Source organism: Pleurodeles waltl, chromosome 2_2 (genome assembly GCF_031143425.1).
Source record: "Pleurodeles waltl isolate 20211129_DDA chromosome 2_2, aPleWal1.hap1.20221129, whole genome shotgun sequence".
NCBI lineage: Eukaryota > Metazoa > Chordata > Amphibia > Caudata > Salamandridae > Pleurodeles > Pleurodeles waltl.
This window is the reverse complement of record NC_090439.1, coordinates 592,244,997-592,262,134: the sequence shown is the minus strand read 5'-3', so window position 1 is coordinate 592,262,134 and position 17,138 is coordinate 592,244,997.

The following is a 17,138-nucleotide window of genomic DNA, read 5'->3' as shown; positions in this document are numbered from 1 at the left end:
CTATTGTTCAGCTCTTGCGCCCCTCTCCACCAGTTTACTGGGTGGTGAGTCAGTAGGCCGGCTATCGCCCATTGGATCAGTCCTGATTACTGTGTTCGTGTTTTCCAGGGGTGGTTTTTGGGTTCGGGAGGGGGGATCTCTGCTATGGCGCAATTGGGGGGTCTGCGTGGGAGGGGGGAGGCGGTGGGTTCAGTTGTGTTGTATATTATATGTTTTTTGTGCTATTCTTTCTGTCTTCTTACAGGTTTCTGGCAGGTGGGGTTGTGCTGCACAGTGGCGCATGGTACGTTGGATGCAGGCGAGATGGGACCGAGTAGTGTGACAACGGTGCGTTGTATGACTTGGAATGTACGCGGGCTAAACGATAGGCGGAAGGCGCAACTTGTGGTAGCGTACGTTAAATTCCACGAGACATGAGACATGGAGGGTTGGACGAGCTCTGTGGACCACTGCCTCGCACATTGTGTGATCACTTGCCGGTTCGGCTAGTGCTGGAGGTGCCCTGCGAGCTGGGGCGCGCGTTTTTGTGGAGGCTCCCTTGCGGGGCGCTGCGGGATGCGGCCTTTCGGGCTGAGGTGCGCAAGCCCATTGTATCGTTCTTTGCTGAAAACAAAGGCTCTGTGGGGGTGGCGAGCACTTTATGGGAGGCATTCAAGGTGGTTATTCGGGGGATATGTCTCTCAAAACAGCATGGGATGTTGAGGACCCTGCATTGGTAATTGGCTGATCTGGAGGGGAGGATTTTGGAGCTGGAACGGCGCTTAGTTGAGAGTTGGTCAGGCGAGGTGTTCGCAGAGCTGCGGGGGCGGTGTCTCTGATTGAGGAAGCCTACCTCAGAGAGGTTTATTTTTTGGGGCAGGAACGCTCGGGCACACTGCTACGGTGAGGGGGAAAGGGCTGGGCATACGCTCACGAATATGTTGTGCAGGCCATGGGCCAGTAACTATGTCACTGAGATTGTGCGTGAGGGGGATGTGAGGGTGGCTGGGACGAGTGGTGTCATGCAGGTCTTTACTCAGTACTTTGAACAGCTATACGCTGATCCGGTTGGGCTGGACGTGGCAGCAGCGCAGGCTTATTTCTCTGATATTGTACTGGTGTGTTTGATGAAGCTCACCGCTATTATTTGGATGTTCCATTCTCTGTGGAGGAGGTGACTGCGGCGATTCGCGGCCTGCCTGGTGATAAGTTCCACGGTACGGATGGGTTGACCCCTGTGGTTTTACAAGGAACATGTGGATATTCTCGCCCCCCACCTTTTGGAGATGTATGCGGAATCTCTGGAGACGGGGATTCTCCCTGCCTCGCTCCGAGACGCCTTGATAGTCACGATCCTAAAACCCGGGAAGGATCCAGCCAGCTGCGATTCGTATCGCCCGCTCTCTATGATCAACATTGACAATAAAATCCTGGCTAAAATGATTGCGGCGCGTTTGCAGCCACTGCCTCCTCGCCTGGTGCTGCCGGATCCGTCGGGTTTTGTGCCTGGGAGATCCATGTGCCATAACTTATGCACGTTCTTTGCGGTTGCTGGTTCAATGGAGGCAGATGACAACGCAGCAGCGATGTTTTTAGATGCCACCAAGGCTTTTGACTCCTTAGCATGGGAGTATATGTTTGCGCTCCTAGCCCGAGTGGGTCGTTATCTGGGAATTCAGTTGAGTTGCGACGTTGAAACTCTCTGGCTGGCCAACTATGGTGCGGCAATCTCGTGGTTGGAAGAGAAAGTCGAGGCTTGGCGCGCCCTGCCGCTCTCGCTGATTGGACGTATTGCTATCGTGAAGATGGTGGTCCTCCCCAAATTTTTGGACCTGTTTGTTATCCTCCTGCTCCCGCTCTCGAGGAGCTTTTCGCAGCGTCTCCGCTCTGTTCTATTACGTTTGGTCTGGGCGGGCAGCCAACCTCACATTTCCTGGGAGAGGCTGATGCTGCCTTTTGAGCTGGGAGGGCTTGCTGCCCCTGATTTGGAGCTTTATTATAACTGTGCGTAAGCGCACTTTGTATATTACTGGCTGCACCCGATTCGGTACCTGCCGCAATTGGCGCCTGAGAGTGACGCGGTCTGGCCAGATGGCTTGGTACGCGTGCTTGGGCACCCGTCTCGGCCTCGTTCTCGGGGCGTAGATACAGTGACATGTACAGTTGGGGCGTGGAAGGCGTTGATGCGGAGTACGGGAGCCGACGCTCCCTTTGCTCCCTCGTTGCCTGTCTTGGCTGTTGCTGACGCCCAGATGTTTCGTGATGGGGGAATATGGGAATTCCTTCGGGAAACTAACTTAACTGAGCTGGGCGATTGGTTTGCGGACGGCCTTTTACTATCTCCTGGTGGGGCGCTTAGTGGGGCACAGGATACCGCGTTGCAGCAGATGTATGTGCTGCGGGTTTGTGCTATGCTGCGAGCTCGGTTCCCTGGTCTCCCGGAGATCCCGCCGGAGTGCCATGTCTTGTAGGTGTTGTGTTGTGTGCGTTCGCCACGCAAGCTAGTTACTAAATTATACAACTGTCTGCAGGAGCAGCGGGGTGCATTTGGAGAGTCCTCTAGGGCTCGTTGGGAGGTGGATGTGAGAGAGCCCATCTCAGAAGAGACGTGGCGGAGTTGCTGTGCGCATATGAGAGCGTTGTCCCCGAACTATAGGCTGCGGTTGCTGCATTTCAAGTTCTTTCACCGCCTATATTATACGCCTAGTGGGCTCTGCTCTATGGGGCTGTGAGAGGATGCGCGCTGCGAGCGATGTCGGGCCCCAGACGCTGTTTGTTTGCATCTTGCGTGGGAATTCGCTGAGTTCCATGCTTTCTGGGTGGAGGTCCTGCGCATAATCACTGAGGTGACAGGAGCGGAGGTACCTGTTTCTCCCAAAGTTGCGCTGCTTGGGTGTGTGAATGAGATTGGCGGGCCTCACAGAAGGCTGGTAGGCCTGCTTCTTCTGCTGGCTAAGTGCAGAGTTGCTATGTGCTGGGGCAGAGGACGCGCTCCTCGTAGATCTGAATGGTCACAGGATGCTGCCTTTTGCCAAGATCAGCTGATGATCTTTTGGGAGCTTTCACCTGAGGGCTCTCGACCGAAGGACATTTGGGCTCCTTTTCGTGCTTACCTGGCGACTTTGAATGGGGAGGACGTGTGATGTATGCTTGCTCGCATTTTGGATGTTTCTCTCTCATCTCCCCCGCTCGCAATGTGTTAAGTGCATAGTTGTTAGCGATTGGGCGCTCCTGTGTGTGTACTCTGCCTACCTTACTCCTCTCGTTGTTTCTTTTTCTGTTGTTAGTTTTGGCCTCATGACACTTGTTAAAAAGGCCCCTCTCCTGGACTTCTGGCGAGGACTGTATAGCCGAGAAGGCTGGTAGCCTTTGCTGAGGCGGACTGTATAGAACCATGTGGCTTACAAGGCTGGACTTGGGTCTTGTTGACTAGACCTTACATTATGTCAGGGGAGGGTTGCACTTCTGTATAACTTGTATTCACAACTGTGGGCCATTCTTGTTGTTTTTTGTTGTGTAATTGCAATAATTAATAAAAAAATAAATATTTAAAAAAAAGATCACACAATGGCACAGACACTCAGGTGAGTTAGAGCCACACATCTGAACACTAGCACTGGGCCAGAGACTCCTGTAGTGCTACACCCTGCAACGTTCATATGTGGCATTGTCATGCAGCTGTCTGTGGGCACGGCACCTCTATTGCCAAATGGGACTGTTTGATCATGTTTTTTCCATCTGAGGGCCATGCTATGGTTGTAGCAGTGGCAGGACCATTGTCACACCCATGGCATTTCTGCCTGCAACAGATGTCGGTAACAACTATGTCATCATCATAGCTCACAGACACGCTACTACCCTGGGATTGTGTGGGTTTTGCATTACACACCCTGAAATGAACAGAGTTAAATGTGTGCGCCATCACAAGACAGACATACTCAAGGAATTGCCATGGCTGTGGAATCGTGCAGTTGCTTTGTCTACCTGCACATTGACTGCATTGTGACATGTATGTATTGCAAATACTGGTTGGCCTACCATTGCTGCCATTCTACACTATGTGTGGGGATAAGTACATCAGCATAGACATAGCGTTCAACACACACACATTTGTTCTGTAGTCAGAGGATGCATCTGGAGTTGCAAGTTAGTGAGTGATGTGGCAGAAATGGAGCTGATGATTGCAGCCTCATACTGTCAGTGAGGAGCTGTAGGTCAGTGGAACAGACTCTGCACATCTATGTGGTATGGGGGCGGTAGAGGCAGTCTGTGACAGAACATGAACTGGAACATGGAACTGCCATTAGTCTCTTCCCAATTCATGTTCACTCTCCCTTACATGACCTTGCCCAATGACACAAAGGGGCCAACAGGATAACAGTGGTGCAGCACCTGGGTCTTGAGTAATGAAAAGTGAGTGCCACCTTTTTGTCATTTTCCAACGCATATGCAACGCTAATTCACAAATAATGTGTTTGAGGTTAATTTTGTGCTGCTAATGTGTCACACAATGATGCACGGGCGGCTCTGCCCTCTCATAATTCCGGCCCCTAGTTCTGGTCCACATGATGTGTGCCCCTTAGCACACCCCTGACAACACCATGTGTGGGCCATCTATACAAAACAGCACAACATGGTATTAGGGGGAGTTGTGTAATAAAAACATGACACTACCCAGGCGCTTTGAAGGACGTATAACTCAGGGTCTACAAGGCAGCCAGAGGCACTTTGTGATAGAAATGCGGCTCAAATGAAAGTCTGTAATGATCATGCATTGATTAATTCATGACTGACGTGGCAAAGTTGTCTAACGTTACCAAATGCCCCATATTTATTGCCCCCTAAGGCGGGTAAACCCCCTTTGCTAACATAATGGCTGTGGCAGGGGTCATGTGCGTGAAATGCTGACAAAGTTGCACTATACATGCATTGCGCCACTTTGTTGACACAATCCAGGGAAAATATAGTAGGCTGGCGGTGCCTTGGTGTTTCATACATGACACTATGACGAGGCATAGGTGATTCTATGGGCTCTGAAATATGTGCCTTCATGATGGTTGTGCAGGACTCATCAAACATCTGGCCTGCATTGGAATCATTGCTGGGCATGTGAACTCCAGGCCTGAACTGACGCAGATACTCTTCATACTGGTTCCATACAACCTATCCACAAGCATTGCATGTAGCACTCCAACTCATTTGCTACTGTCATTCAAGAGCAGTGAACAGTCAATAGTATGCCAATAGGAGACTCACCAACAGTTCCGTCGATCTCGATCCTAAGATGATCGAATAGTTCCTGTTCCCTGGCCACCAGATCTGCCCAGCGATGCTTCAGCTGATGCTCATTCCTGCCGGTCTTGTAAATGCGCTTCAGGTGGTGGAGCACCTTGCCCTATCGCAGCCACCTGGCCTCAGTCCTGTAGCCGAGGATCATCCAGCCACCCATCTCAAGCATCATTGGCAGATAGTGTGATACCAGCCATACAAAACCACCAAGCTCCTCTGCTGACATTCTGGTCATCCTCCTCTTTTCAGACATGTTGACTGATGGTCAGAGTTGATCCCAAAAAGTAAGAATAAAAATATAAATGGAAACGTAACCCTACTAACGTATCCCAACTATCCCAAATGACTAACAACCCCAGACAGACACTCCACAGTACTAATACAAAACTGGACAAAAACACAACTACTGGGACAAAATGCACATAACATTTAACTGGACACGACACAAGGGACACCACAAACTTCCAAACACAACCAAGACTCAACCACAAGCTCCAATACATAACCGCAGTCACAAAGGCACAGACTGTAAATAGAAAATGAAACTACAACCACTGTACCATGCTTGTAGACAGGATTTTCTATTATATCACTTCCTGTCACGTTTTTCAGTTATGCGTGTTTTAATTTGACGCATTTGACATTTGCATAGTTTTGATGCATGATGTTTATGCGTTGATTTCACAGATGACTGCATTAAAAGGAGTGTGAACATAGAATTCATGCTAAGGGCCCATGTGTCATTTTCTTTGCGTTTGTGGATGTTTTAGATGCATTTGCATCATATTTTTTTACTCATTTCCTGATTGTGTAGGTTTTTGCATTGTCCTTAAATGCACCCTGATTCACCATACATATGACATAGGGTGTGCTGCAATGTGGCATATAGGGTATGGTCACATGTGGTAGTCCATGCAACAATGTGGTAAGGGCATGATTGGTCTGTTCCACCAACGTGTGTGTTACGCTGTCAACAGCATGCAAATTTGTGCACGTCGTGCATATATATGCATGTGGGACAACAATGTATCCACATATGTTTGCCATTCAGTTCAATGCAATAGTTCTGAAATTTGATTGTGTATTGTGTATTAGTATGTGATGTGTGATGTTGTCATACAGAGCAAACAAATGAAAGCTTCATATGCTGGTCAGGCATTGTTGATGATGGGCGAACTATTGTTATATAGGAAATGTGACCCGACATCTGTCTCCGTATTTGGATTTGGAGTTTATGGAGAGCTGTGTGAAGACAGCATATTTGTCTAACGTGCACATCTTTGGTACACAGTGTGTATGACACACTCTGCCTTAATTTCAACCAGAATATGGTTGGATCATATATTTTGGATTTCACTCATAATGCTGAACAATGCAAACATTCACCCCCAGTCACAAAGATCTGGGTTTAATCCATCACTGTGTGTCCAACACACCACCCCAGTTTGGGCCCAGCCATATGCAAATCAGTCTTGACCCTGGCCCCCATGGGAGTAGTCCAGCCCGAAATGCCAAACCAGGTCCTCCCTGGACAGGAAACAAGCATCCTTGGCCCGGTGTCAGGGTATCACCCTTCATTAGACAGGCTAGCTTGAATCCACTGGCGCAGTGAGCACGAGACTCACGTCTGGGCATTCCCTTCTCCCTTAGGGCCTGATTTATACTTTTTTAGTGCCGCATTTGCGTCACTTTTTAATGCAAAACCGGCGCAAACTTACAAAATTCAATTCGATTTTGTATGTTTGTGCCACTTTTGTGTAAAAAAAAAGACGCAAATGCAGTGCTAAAAAAGCATAAATTAGGCCCTTAGGGCAACAAAAGCAAAAAGAACAGATGATGGATGGAACACTGAACAATGCAAACATTCACCCCGAGCCACAAAGATCTGGGTTTAATCTATTGTTTTTTTGCCCAACAGGCCACCCCAGTTTGGACCCAGCAATATGTAAATCAATCTTTACCCTGTTCTCCATGGGAACAGTACAGCCCAAACTGCCCAGCTAGGTTCACCCCTAGACTAGAAACAAACATACTGCAATCAGTTTCAGAATATGACCCTTCATCTTCCAGACTAACTTGAATTCAGTAGCGCAGCGAGCACAGGCCCCACGTCTGGGCATACCCTTCCCACTTAGGGCAACACAAGTGAAAAAAACAGATGATGGACACAATGTTAAACAATGCAAACATTCACCCCAAGTCACAAAGATCTGGATTTAATCCATTGTTTATTTTACCCAACACACCACCCCAGTTTGGACCCAGCCATATGCAAATCAGTTTTGACCCTGTTCCCCCTGGGAACAGCCCAGTCTGAAATATCAAGCCAGGTCCTCCTTGGACCAGAAACAAACATTCTGGGACCGGTTTTAGAGTATCACCCTTCATCAGCCGGGCTAGCTTAAATCTAGTGCCACAGTGACCACAGAACCCACTTCTAGGCATACCCTTCCAACTTAGAACAACAAAAGCAAAGAGAACAGATGATGGACAGGATTCTGAACAATGCAAACAATCACTCCCAGTCACAAAGATCTTGGTTTAATCCATTGTCTTTTTTCTCAGCAGGCCACCCCAGTTTGGATCCAGTCATATACAAATTAGTCTTGACCCTGTTCCTCATGGGAACAGTCCAGCCTGAAATGCAAAGCCAGGTCCTCACTGGACTGGAAACAAGCATCCTGGAGGAGGTGGCAGGGTATCACCCTTACTCAACCAGACTAGCTTGAATCCAGAGACTCAGTAAGCACAAGACAAAGATATACCTTTCCTAGGGTGACAAAAGCAAAAAAAGAACAGATGATGGACGGAATACTGAACAAAGCAAACATTTAACTCTAGTCACAAAGATCTGGGTTTAATCTATTATTTTTTGCCCAACAGGATACCCCAGTTTGGACCCAGCAATATGTAAATAAGTCTTGACTTTGTTCCCTATGGGAACAGTCCAGCCCAAAAGGCCAAACCAGGTTCTCCTAGACCAGAGACAAGAATACTGTGACCAGTTTCAGAACATCACCCTTCATCAACCAGGCTAGCTTTATTTCAGTGGTGCAACGAGCACAGGACTTATATCTGGGCCTACCCTTCCCACTGAGGATGACAAAAAGAACAGATGATGGATGGAATGCTAAACAAGGTAAACATTTACCCCCAGTCACAAAGATCTGGGTTTAGTGCATTGTTTTTTGCCTACCAGGCCATCCCCGTTTGGACCCAGCCATATGCAAATCAGTCTTGACCCTGTTCCCCATGGGAACAGTCCTGCCTGAAATGCCAAGCCAGGTTCTTCTTAGAACAGAAATAAGAATACTGTGACAGTTTCAGAATATCACCCTTCATCAGCCAGGCCAGCTTGAATTCAGTGGCGCAGCGAGCACGGGACCAATGTCTGGGTATACCCTACCCACTTAGGATGACAAAAGTGAAAAGAACAAATGATGGACAGGATACCAAGCAATACAAACATTCACTCTCAATCGCAAAGATCTTGGTTTAATCCATTGATTTCTTTTTCACACCAGACCACCCCAGTTTGGACCGAGCCATATACAAATCAATCTTGACCCTGCTCCCCATGGGAACAGTCCAGGCTGAAACACCCAGGCAGGTCCTCACTGAACTAGAAACAAGCATCCTGGACAGGTATCAGGTTATCACCCTTACTCAACCAGGCTAGCTTAAATCCAGTGGCTCAGTAAACACGAGACCCACGTCCGGACATACCTTTCCCACTTAGGGTGACAAAAACAAAAAGAACAGATGATGGGAGGAATGCTGCACAAAGCAAACATTCACCTCTAGTCACAAAGATCTGGGTTTAAACCATTATTTTTTGCCCACCAGGCCACCCCAGATTGGACCCAGACATATGCAAATTAGTCTTGCCGCTGTTCCATATGGGAACAGTCCAGCCCGAACTGCCAAACCAGGTCCTCCCTGGACCGGAAACAAGCATCCTGGGACAGGTTTCGAGGTAACACCTTTCATCAGCCACGCTAGCTTGAATCCAGTGGTGCAGTGAGCATGGGACCCACGTCTGTGCATACTCTTCCCACCTACCGGTTTCCCCGACAATATCACTCCAGTGCCCTCACTAAAACCAAACCAAGAGGGTGTCTATCTGGTAAAGAAAGGACCTACATTTTCAATTTGAGGCTATTACAAATGATTATGAAGGGATAAGTGTGGACTTTAGGGGGCAACTACAGATCCAGGATTTCCCCCCCTTCTCAGTTTATGGTCCTAATGAAGATAATTCCCATGCATTGAAGCTTTCACTAGAGAGTGGGTGATCATTGAGAATGATTTAAATGCAGTTTTTGATGAAACTCTAATTAGGTCAACCTGCAGGCAACCTTCACAAACCTACCTCCTGCGCTTTTGGATGTGTAAATTCGCTGGGCTTCTTAGAGGCCTGGTATTTTGCAACACTCCAGTGAAAGGAATAATACTTTTTACTTAAGGGTAAATAAAACACATTCACTCATTGACTTCTTCCTAATGAATAGGATAGCTTATGAACAAATACTGAATACCGAAATAGCCGCTCATCCACTAACAGATCATGCACCAGTTTTAATACAGATAGGTCTAATAGAACAAGGTTCCCAGAGGAGGCTCAATTAAATGTCCTTCGATCCACAATAGGTGAAAGGGTACTTACTTTCAAGACATGGGGCACATCTGCCTTCCAACATTTTGTGATGTGTATGAAGCGATCATGAGAGGGGAAGTTATCTCCCACACTGCCACTTTCCAGAGGCTGGCCAGAACACAGAAAGCTAACATTGAACCCACTATACAAACCCTTAAACTTCGAGACAGAGCTGATTGCTTCCCTCACCCTTTCCATTTCCTCTTAAGCTAGAGGAGAACTAAAGCAACTTATATGTGAGACACCTAAAAAAAAATTATTTATAGGCGAGACTGTAGGAAGCTGGTTTTTTATATACTATACCAAAGTAAGGTATAGTGTCCAAAGAGTCCAGTGGATCCCCAGAGTCTTTACAGAGGCTAAAGTAGATAATACTAATTCTCTCTTTTGCGGCAGTGTGGTCGAGCAGTTAGGCTTATCAGAGGGTAGTGCTAAGCATTTGTTGTACACACACTCAGGAAATGAGGTACACACTCAATGACTAGGTCCAGGCCAATGTGCTTGCATCGGAAAAATATATTTTGTTACTTTATTTCTAGAACCTAAAGGATCTTGTTGCAAGTACGTATCAAACATATGTATCAATAGAACTTGGTTTGGATTTGGTAAATAAAACTGTTTACAGGCAAGTAACACTTTTTAATTTCAAAAGTTGACAATTTTCAGAACAGTCAGGGGGGGAAAAGCGTTTGTGCAGTTTTGAGGTAAGTACTCGACTTACAGTTCCAGGCTCCGGGGGTTAGGATGTCCACAAGTTGGGGTTCAGTATGACCCCAAACTTACACCACCAGCAACACGTAGCCAGCCAGGTGCAGAGGTCAAAGCTGAAGGTAGATTTAGAATAGGATCCTATGGAAACTTTGGGCACTTAGGGCCAGATGTAGCAACTTGGCAATTTGCGACTTGCAAATTGCGAGTCCCTGCGACTCGCAATTTGCAAGTCGCAAATTGCTATGCAGTACGGTGTCTCAGACACCGACTGCGACTCGCAATGGGGTCGCAATGACCCACCTCATCAATATTCATGAGGTGGGTCGCAAATTGCGGCCCCATTGCAAGTATAGGCACTCGCTAACATGGAGGCCTGCTGACGTCAGCAGACCTCCATGTTCGTGACTGCTTTTTAAATAAAGCAGTTTTTTTTTTTAAGTGTAGCCCGTTTTCCTTAAAGGAAAACGAGCTGCACTTAAAAAAAAAACGAAACCTTTAGTTTCGGTATTTTTTCAGGGCAGGGAGTGGTCCCTTGGACCACTCCCTGCCCTGAAAAAATATTTTTGGGTCCATTCACAAAGTGGAAGGGGTCCCATGGGGACCCCTTCCAATTTGCGAGTGGGTTACCATCCACTTGAAGTGGATGGTAACTGCGACTCCATTTGCGACTGCGTATGCGGTCGCAAATGGAATTGCATCCCACTGCGAGTCGCAAATAGGAAGGGAACACCCCTTCCTATTTGCGAGTCGGAAATGCATTTTGCGAGTCGGAGCCGACTCGCAAAATGCATTTCTGAATAGCAAAGTGGCTTTTGCGCCTCGCAAACGGCGATTTTCGCCGTTTGCGAGGCGCAAACACTTTGCTACATCTGGCCCTTAGAAACACATCTACTGGCTGGTAAGTACCCGCAACTTCAGAGGGCAGACCTGGGAAGTTTAGGTGAGAACTAGGGGGGACCACAGGTCAGCACCAAACATGCACCCTCAGTGGCACAAGGGTGGCTAGGTACAGGGTGCAAACTCAGCGTCTGGATCCCAATGCTTTCCAATAGGGGGACCCTGGGAGTCACAAGTAGGCTGCAGGCTGGGTCCAGGGGGTCGATTGCAGAAAACCAAAGGCTGGACAAGGAGGAGGGCCACCTGCTGGACGTTGCTGCACTGGAGGTCAGAGTTCCCAAGGCCAGGGGGCTGCGGGTGCAGGGTACCTTTTGGCATTGGGTATCTTCATCCGGTTCGCTCGTGGTCAGGGGGGTCCTCTGGAGTTAGGCTGCAGGCTAGGAGTGGCTCCTTCACTATGGCGAAGGAGAGTTGCCCCCCTAGCCAAGAGCCAAGGGATGAAAACTGAAACAATAATTTTCTATTGTTTAATTTTTAATCTACTGGCTCAGCCAGTAGTGCAGGGGAGGGGCGGGGCTAAGCCACAGAAGGTGGGAGGAGTGAGATGGGGAGAGTGCACTAGGTGCACATGTGTGTTTAACCGGCTGTCTCAGGCCGGCCAAACATACATGCGCACTTAGGTTTCTCCAACCCGGCTGTATACACAGCTAGGCTGGAGAAACAGCACAGACACCAGGCTTGTGTCTGAGCGATAGTGACTGCAGCTCAGACCAATCCTGATGCTGCTTACATGCTATATTTAGCATGTAAGCAGCACCAGGATTGCTGGGGAGCCTACGCTGGTGTCCCAGTAAATGCTGGACCCCACATGGAAGGAAAAGGAGCATGAGGTGACAGGAGATTTATTTCCCTGTCCCCTTCCCCTTCCTCCGTACCTCTAATCTTCTACCCCCCTCCCCATGAGATTTGTGGCATCCGCTGCAGGCATCATTGTGTTGGAAAGGAGGGGTCAACCCAGGGTGTACACAAGGTCAAAATCACCTGGGACCTGCTCTAGACCAGTGGGCCACCTGGACACGGGCCGTGTGCGTCGGGTGCAGAATGGGCAGGACTCGCGGATTCGAGGCGGTTCTGGAGTCCTTGTTGCAGTTTCTTTGTGGAGAAGGCCACTGTCCTTGGGAGTTCTTGGTCCTCTGGTGGGCAGGCAGTCCTCTGGGGGTTTGAAGAGGTCGCTGGTCCTGTAGGATGCGTCACCCTTTTGCAGCAGGGCTTCAGAATCTGCAGACAGGCCGGTAGGGCTAGGGCCAAGTCAGTTGGTGCCTGTAGTCTTCTCTGCTGGGTGTCAGCTTAGCAGTCCTTCTTTCTTCCTGCCTTCTTCTTGAGATAGCCAGGAATCTGATGAGCTAGGTTCACGGGAGCCCTTAAATTCCAGATTTAGGGGTGTTACAGAGGTCAGAGAGCAGTAGCCAATGGTTACTGTCCCTGAGGGTGACTACACCCTTCCAGTGCCCACTCTGTTTGGGGAGGTGGACACAGACCTAATTCTATTGGTCCCTGTCCTCCAAACCAAGATGGAGGATTCTGCAGGGAGGGGGTTACTTCAGCTCTGGACACCTTAGGGGTGGTCCTAGCTAGAGTAGTCACTCCTCCCTGTTTTACCTAATGTTCCTGCAAGATTTGATGCCAAAAGTGGGGCTTTGCCCAGTGGGTGGGCATCTCCACTAGCCTGAGTCCTCTGCGGCACTGTAACAGGGGGCCAGAGCCTTTGAGGTTCACCGCCAAGTGTTACAGTTCCTGCAGGGGGAGGTGTGAAGCACCTTTACCCATGGCAGCTTTTGTTTCTGACTCTAGAGGGCACAAAGGCCCTCACCCCATAGGGTCAGAAACTCGTCTTTTAGTGGCAGGCTGACACAGACTGGTCAGCCTTACACTAAAGGGTTGGTTAAACTACAGGGGGCGTCTCTAAAATGCCCTCTGGATGCATTGTACAATACATCCAACACTGGCATGAGTGTGGATATATTGTGCTGAGAAGTTTGATACCAAACTTCCCAGTCTTCAGTGAAGCCATTATGGAGCTGTGGAGTTCGTAATGACAAATTCCCAACCCATGTACTTTATACGGCCACACATCACTTACAATGTCTACGAATGGACTTAGACACTGTAGGGGCATATTGTTCATGCAGGGATGCCCTCACCTGTGGTATAGTGTACCCTGCCTTAGGGTTGTAAGGCCTTCTAGAGGGGTGATTTACTTATGCCACAGGCAGTGATTGGTGGGCTGGCACCCAGAGGGGTGTGCCATATCGACTTTGTCTTTTTCTCCCCAACCAGTACACACAAGCTGCAATGGCAGCATGTGTGTTTGGTGTGGGGGGTCCCCTAGGGTGGCATTACACATGCTACAGCCCTTAGGGACCCTTCCTGGTCACAGAGCCCTTGGTACCACTGGTACATTTTACAAGGGACTTAGCTGTGTGCCATGGGTGTGCTAATTGTGGGAGCAGTGGTACAGTTTTGAAAAAGAACACTGGTGCTGATGCCTGGTTAGCAGGTTCCCAGCACACGCTCAGTCAAGTCAGCATTAATATCAGGCAAAAAGTGGAGGGGTAACCATGCCAAAAGGGGCACTTTCCTACAATGGTTGATGAAATGGTCGGTCCAGGTGAGTTGAGTCACGTAGGTGAAATTGATTCTGTCGCTACAAGTGAAGATTGGGTCCAGTGTGTGTCCGACTTTGTGCATGGGTTTGGTGACCAGTTGGGTGAGACTGATGTTGCTGAGGTTCTCTATGAGGGAATTGGAGTTAGTATCCTTGGGGTCGTTAAGGTGGAAATTGAGATTGCTGAGTAGGACAAGGGAGTCGATGGTGAGGGGGCTGATGAGGTTGGAGATGGGGTCGCAGAAGGCATATCTCACTATGTACGAGCAGCCCAAATTAGTCCAGCGACTGAAAGGATGCGACCCCTGAATCAGACTCCCTGAATACTCATTGAAAGAACAATTTCACCTGTACCCTTACAAAACCTACTATGGCTCCCACCACAGCATAGATACCCAGCAACTCATTTCCTGTTCCATACTTGTGCTGTTGACTTACTGGGATAGTTTGGTTAAGGCAAAAGGAAGCAAATCTTATTCATCTCTTATCACTCCTCTGTCTTAAAATTCAGCCTTCTTAGCAGGATGAATAGAACAATCCTTTTGATCACAGAGGAACTGGGACCAGGTAGACTCAACGATTTCATCAATAATGGCAAGCTTTTGTCCCTACTTGAGTGAGATGCCTCTTTCTCGCTTCAAAGGAGAGACAGGTTCAAACTAATACAGTACAAGCAATGCAGGCTTAAGACAGCAAAGTGTTGGGGGAGCGTCGAGAGCTAACTAGAAACATTGGCCCAGATTTACAAGAAAGTGGTGCATAGGTCCTGATGCTCCACTTTTCTTGTGTTGCCCCTGCCCCACCTAATGACACCACGGCTGTGCCATATTTACAATACAGCACACCATGGCTGTTGTTTCCACAATGCATCATAATATATGATGCTACTGTGGCACTTTGCTGCATTAGCGCCATAAATTATGGTGCTAGTGCCGCAAAGCACTAGGGAGCCCAAAAGGATACTATGGGTCCATTACTTTAACTCCTGCCTTGGGCAGGCGTTAAAAATGATGGAAAAATGACGCAGTGAAATCTTGTAGATTTGCGCCATTGTTTGCGACCTCCCTGCGTGGGAATGCCCTCTTTCCATACATTATGCCTGGCGCAGGCATAATGTGGTGCACGGGGTTACAAAGTTGTGCAATGCAAGCAGTACACCACTTTGTAAATATGGTGCTGGGGAATGGCCCCCTTAACGCCACATTAACGTAAAAAGACACTAGTGAGGTGCAAGGAGGCAGAAGGGCCTTGGAAATCTGGCCCATTGTTTGATCAGCCCACAAGTAGGAGAGCAGTCTCCTGCATTTATCAAGCCCTTGATTTGAATGTCAACCCAATACGCCATTCCCATATGAATAAATGGGAGGAGGATCTGGCAGCAGAGATAAATGAGGAGTCCTGGGTGCAATTTGGACTAGGCTGGCAACGGCCTCCATATGTACGAAGAGCTGGTAGAATTTGTTTAAAGTTCTTACTAGATGATACTTTACCCCAGTCTGGTAGAGGGCAATGTTTGGTACCTTGAAACTGTGCTGGAGAAATTGTCTACAATAGGGGACAATGTCACATATTTGGTGGCCCTGCCCGTTTGCTCAGTCATTTATTTTGGGTGACTTTGGTAAATCTTATAAAGGCCACCTGGAGAGGATGGAGCTTACCTTACACCAAGGCCACATACTAATGCATTTTCCATTAGCAGGTATGCTCACTTTAGCCCATCAACTGAAGCTGACAACAGCCCCCAGTGTGCTTATGGTGGACCAAAATATCACACATACGTGCCATAGAAAAAACACTGATAGGATGCCTAAGTTTGAAAAATGTAAAGACCATTTAGGATGAGTGGGCGGGTGAAGGGTCGCTCCCCATGTCCCTAAACTAGTAAGATGTCGCTATCAAAGGATATTGGGTTTATCAGACAACACTTTACAGGATCAGAGCCCCCAGTGCTGGAGTAGAGCTGCAATGTATTATACCCCATCCCTGCATTTCTGCCTCTACATTTTCCTACTTTTACTTTCTCTCCTTCCCCTCCTAAACCGCCTTCTGTTCTCCTCAACCATCTTGAGGTTTTCACAAATTAAACCATTAGCATTGCAATACGTGTCACTGACTTACATTGTATTATTATGATTACATCTTATGTTCTTTCTGATACAAAGATAACTAAATAAATACAGTTTGGGTTTTAAAAAAATGCTGGAGAGTGGGTAGAGCAAAGGGCTGAGTGGGCAATATTTGGGGAAAGCACAAAGGTTGAGTGGACGGTTATCTTGAGGTGGGCATGGGACCGAATGAGAATGAGAACCAGGACCCAGAGGAGAGCCCAGAGTTGCAGGGAAAACATCCTCCCCCCAGGAGGAGAATCAGGATACCTGGGATGGGGCAGGGAGCAGTGTGTCTTCCAGAGGCCTGTCACAAGTGGAGTTGGAGGACATGAGGGAGGAAATGGAGCTGGCGCTGGCAATACTAAAGCTGAAGAAGGAGAAAGCTGAGGCTGTGAGGGCCTTGGCTGAAAAGAAACTACTGTTGGAGCATGAGAAAAACATGAGGGAGCTGGACATTAAAGCCAAGCAATTGGAGTCCAGCAGTAATGGTGGCAGCGAATCAGCAGTGTCTACTAGAGAGGTGAGAGTCTACATACCCAAATACCTGGCGCCTAGTCATGTTGTTGGGGATGATATAGATAAATGTTTTTCAGCCTATGAGGTAGCCTTAAGTCTACACAAGGTCTGGGGGTGGGGGGTAGTGTAGGAAAGTAGCATCTTTCTAGCATAGTTAACTCCACTTTTTGCCTGGTGTCAATGTGTTTAGACTGTAGTACACTGGGATCTTGCTACCAGGACCCCTGTGTCAGTGCTCTCTCCTCTAAATTTGGTTACATGGTAAAATTTACACCCCACAGTTGGTATACTGGTGCAGCCATGTAAGTTCCAAGTATATGGTACTCAAGTAACCAGGGCATTGGTACACCAGGGCTTTCCCATGGGCTGCAGCAGG